Source organism: Babylonia areolata, chromosome 8, assembly GCF_041734735.1.
Source record: "Babylonia areolata isolate BAREFJ2019XMU chromosome 8, ASM4173473v1, whole genome shotgun sequence".
Classification (NCBI taxonomy): Eukaryota; Metazoa; Mollusca; class Gastropoda; order Neogastropoda; family Buccinidae; genus Babylonia; species Babylonia areolata.
The window spans coordinates 26565618-26570617 of record NC_134883.1 but is presented as its reverse complement, the minus strand read 5'-3'; the positions used below and the strand labels follow the sequence as shown (position 1 = coordinate 26570617).

Sequence of the window (5000 nt, the reverse complement as noted above, 5' to 3'; positions counted from 1 at the left end):
AATAACAAAAAGAACAGCAGCAGCAGCAACAAGAATACCTCCGCCCCCCCCCCAAAAAAAAAAACAAAAAAAAAAACAAAAAAAAAAAAAAAAAAAAACAGCAGCAAAGCACACACACATTGTGCCAAACTTATAAAACTATTGAAAAGAACTGGACCAGATGGTTTCATCCTTACATTCAAAACGATAAAAGAAAAAAAAAACAGTTGTGACCTGATTTACGCACGCGCGTGTATGATAAAACCGTGGTTTTTTGTTTTTTTTTTTGGGGGGGGGTCCCCTTGGTGTTTCTGTTGGAGGTTTTGCTGCTGCTACTGCTGCTCTTAATTATAAGATTTCGTTTAAACTACGTTTACACGGGATGCAACTAACTTGCAACCAATTTGCGACTAACTAACTCTTTGAAACCGGCGGAGACTGGTGGAGACTGGTTGCCCCCGGTTGTGGCCCGTCGCTGCGGGTCTCAGAAACCAACGGATTTTCCCGATTTTTGGTTGCATGTTTGGTCGCAAGGCTCATTTTATTTCCACTCCAAGACCGATCATTTTTTGAGGGCCTTGCAACTAAACTGCGAAAAAAAAAAACCGGTCGCCGCCGGTTGCCACAGCTTGCCGCTCGTCTCAGCCGGTTTCCAACAGGAAATTGATGACGCAAGCGGCACGCGTGTCACGGATTTTTCTGTCTGGCTTGGCAGACGCCCGCAGCGTGGTTTCTCGTGTGTGTTGCAACCGGCGGAGACAGGGGAGGAGCCTAGTTAGTTGCACCTAAGTCGCCGCCGGTTGCATCCTGCGGAGACCGTCCAGTGGCATGTACCAGCCTTGCAGCCAAAATTTGAATTTGGTTGCAAGTTAGTTGCATCCCGTGTAAACGTAGCATTACGATCTTAGTGTTGTCTGTTTCTGTTTAACCCTTTCACCGCCATGGTCGCATTTCGGCACCAGCTAGGTAATGCGCATACCCATGTCATTGAAATGCAACCAGATGATGGGCCTTTTGTGCATTAACCTAATGCTCTTAATTTTCAGTGGTAGGATTGGCCTTTTTTTTTCTACACATCACAGGGGAATCCCCAGCTATTCTTAGACACCATCTTTTCTGTAGTTCCTGCACAAGGTTAATTTGCACTCTAAACTGACTGGCGGTGAAAGGGTTAAAACCACTATTACCATCTGAATACAGCCACCCTTCCACTACTCTGTCTCCTCACAAATATAGGAGAGAGAGGGACACTGATACAGAGAGTAAGAACAAGACGAAGAAGAAGACAGAAGAAGGAGGAGAAGGAGGAGAAGTAGAAGGAAAAAAAAAGGATTGTTTGTGGTCCTCAGTGAAGCACAATGAACAAAGTTAACGTTCACTATACGTTGTTGACGATGTTGTTTACAGGACAAGCGCAAGAAGAAATTAATAAGCAAAAAAAAAAAAAAAGAAAAAAAAAAAAGAATTTATTAAAACAAAAGACTGGACTGTCAATCAGATTTTGGACGGAATTACAAACGTGAGCATTCTCTCTTTGTGAAAGACAAACTTGTCAAACCGAGAGGGAAAGAAAGAAAGAACACACACACACACAGACACACACACACACACACACACACACACACACACACACACACAGAGGGAGAGAGAGAAAGAGAGAGAGAGAGAGCAATTTAAGCAGCCATACTCCCGTTTTCGGGGATGGTGTGCGTGGTTTGGTGGGTGTATTCATGCGTATTATTAACACAGCAGGCCCTGACAAGGGACCCAGAGAACGTTGTACGCACCGTATGTGTGTCATTTTAAAACGAAGTGAGCGTTAATGGCGACTGACGGTCTGGTGTGCATCATGTTGATCTAGGGACATGGAAAAAAATCTCCACCCTTAATCCTTTTCTCCTCCTCCTCCTACTCCTCCTCCTCCTCCTCCTCCTCCTGCTCCTCCTCCTCTTCCCCCTCTTGCTCCTCCTCCTCTTGATCCTCCTCCTCCTCCTCCTTCCACTTCTTGATCTTATTTGTTTTTGCTGTTGTTGTTGTTGTTATTGTAACTGTTGTTGTTATTGTTGTAGTTGTAATTGTTGTTGTTGTTGTTGTTGTTGTTCTTCTTCTTCTTCTTCTTCTTCTTCTCATCCGTTTCTCTTTTCTTTTTCTTTTTCTTTTCTTTTTTTTCTTTTTTCTTCATTCAAAAAAATTAATGTTTTGTTTCGGTAAACAGGCAAACTTGTAAAAATGCCTTTTCGTGTTTACTGTTTTGCCCATTACAGTTTCCGTCCATCAACCAACTTTCTTCTTCTTCTTCTTCTTCTTCTTCTTCTTCTTCGTCTTCTTCTTCTTCTTCGTTCGAAAGTTGATATGTCGGTCGGTTCACTGCCTGACTGCTTCGCTGACTGGTTGATTGTTTAAAATGTGTTTCTCGATTCGTTCACTGCCTGATTGCTTCGCTGACTGGTTGATTGTTTAAAATGTGTTTCTCGATTCGTTCACTGCCTGATTGCGTCGCTGACTGGTTGATTGTTTAAAATGTGTTTCTCGATTCGTTCACTGCCTGATTGCTTCGCTGACTGGTTGATTGTTTAAAATGTGTTTCTCGATTCGTTCACTGCCTGATTGCTTCGCTGACTGGTTGATTGTTTAAAATGTGTTTCTCGATTCGTTCACTGCCTGATTGCTTCGCTGACTGGTTGATTGTTTAAAATGTGTTTCTCGATTCGTTCACTGCCTGACTGCTTCGCTGACTGGTTGATTGTTTAAAATGTGTTTCTCGATTCGTTCACTGCCTGACTGCTTCGCTGACTGGTTGATTGTTTAAAATGTGTTTCTCGATTCGTTCACTGCCTGACTGCTTCGCTGACTGGTTGATTGTTTAAAATGTGTTTCTCGATTCGTTCACTGCCTGATTGCGTCGCTGACTGGTTGATTGTTTAAAATGTGTTTCTCGATTCGTTCACTGCCTGATTGCGTCGCTGACTGGTTGATTGTTTAAAATGTGTTTCTCGATTCGTTCACTGCCTGATTGCGTCGCTGACTGGTTGATTGTTTAAAATGTGTTTCTCGATTCGTTCACTGCCTGATTGCTTCGCTGACTGGTTGATTGTTTAAAATGTGTTTCTCGATTCGTTCACTGCCTGATTGCTTCGCTGACTGGTTGATTGTTTAAAATGTGTTTCTCGATTCGTTCACTGCCTGATTGCTTCGCTGACTGGTTGATTGTTTAAAATGTGTTTCTCGATTCGTTCACTGCCTGATTGCTTCGCTGACTGGTTGATTGTTTAAAATGTGTTTCTCGATTCGTTCACTGCCTGATTGCTTCGCTGACTGGTTGATTGTTTAAAATGTGTTTCTCGATTCGTTCACTGCCTGATTGCTTCGCTGACTGGTTGATTGTTTAAAATGTGTTTCTCGATTCGTTCACTGCCTGATTGCGTCGCTGACTGGTTGATTGTTTAAAATGTGTTTCTCGATTCGTTCACTGCCTGACTGCTTCGCTGACTGGTTGATTGTTTAAAATGTGTTTCTCGATTCGTTCACTGCCTGATTGCGTCGCTGACTGGTTGATTGTTTAAAATGTGTTTCTCGATTCGTTCACTGCCTGATTGCGTCGCTGACTGGTTGATTGTTTAAAATGTGTTTCTCGATTCGTTCACTGCCTGATTGCGTCGCTGACTGGTTGATTGTTTAAAATGTGTTTCTCGATTCGTTCACTGCCTGATTGCTTCGCTGACTGGTTGATTGTTTAAAATGTGTTTCTCGATTCGTTCACTGCCTGATTGCGTCGCTGACTGGTTGATTGTTTAAAATGTGTTTCTCGATTCGTTCACTGCCTGATTGCGTCGCTGACTGGTTGATTGTTTAAAATGTGTTTCTCGATTCGTTCACTGCCTGATTGCGTCGCTGACTGGTTGATTGTTTAAAATGTGTTTCTCGATTCGTTCACTGCCTGATTGCGTCGCTGACTGGTTGATTGTTTAAAATGTGTTTCTCGATTCGTTCACTGCCTGATTGCTTCGCTGACTGGTTGATTGTTTAAAATGTGTTTCTCGATTCGTTCACTGCCTGATTGCTTCGCTGACTGGTTGATTGTTTAAAATGTGTTTCTCGATTCGTTCACTGCCTGATTGCTTCGCTGACTGGTTGATTGTTTAAAATGTGTTTCCCGATTCGTTTATTAGATTATAAATGATTATAAATGGATTCTGCTTTCCACTCCACAGGACCTACATATCTTTCTGACCTTATCAGTGTTTACACTCCCGCGAGAAAATCTCCGCTCTTCCTCTGACTGTTTACCTTTTGAAACTTTCTCGTGTCAATACAAGAACCTATGGTGAACGTTCTTTCTTCTTTGCTGCTCCTCACATCTGGAACAACCTTCCTCATCATATCCGTGCATCTGACTCTATTTCTGCTTTTCGCTCATCACTGAAAATTCATCTTTTTAAAACCTATATATAAGTACTCTCAGCTTCCTTGTTCTCCAACACCACCTATGTCAGCTCACTTTGTATGCATGTAGAGTGGGAAAAGGAGAGTGTGAGTGGGGGGAGGGTGTTTTTGAGAAAGAGTGGTCATGAATGTTTTATGTAACTTGTAATATTTTTCTTTCATGTAAAGCGCCCTGAGGTCTTAGAGAGAAAGGGCGCTATATAAATGTACATTATTATTATTATTATTATTATTATTATCATTAAATGACAATAAAATCATACCAATGTGTTGATTCATTTTTGTGTGTTCTTTTCTTTCTTTTTTTTTGTTTTTTTTGTTTTTTTGTTGGTTTTTTTGTTGTTGTTTTTTACACTTGCAGTTATGTGACGAAGGTGAGTTTTGTGTATAATAGTGTGTGTGTGTGTGTGTGTGTGTGTGTGTGTGTGTCTGTCTGTGTGTCTGTGTCTGTCTGTTTTCAGTTGTTGTTTTCTTTGACTTTAACTGAATAAAAAGCCTTAATAATATGCGTTGGCCACTTCTTGCAGCTGTTTGCTAATGACTAGTTGTCTCCTCCCACAACTCCATCTCCCGAATCT

General features: G+C 41.7%; 1 protein-coding gene across 1 annotated transcript in view; it reads left to right on the top strand.

Annotated features, from left to right (window-relative positions):
- LOC143285255 (uncharacterized) overlaps positions 1-5000 on the top strand; it is a 109177-nt gene that overhangs the window by 5148 nt on the left and 99029 nt on the right. The window lies entirely within an intron of this gene.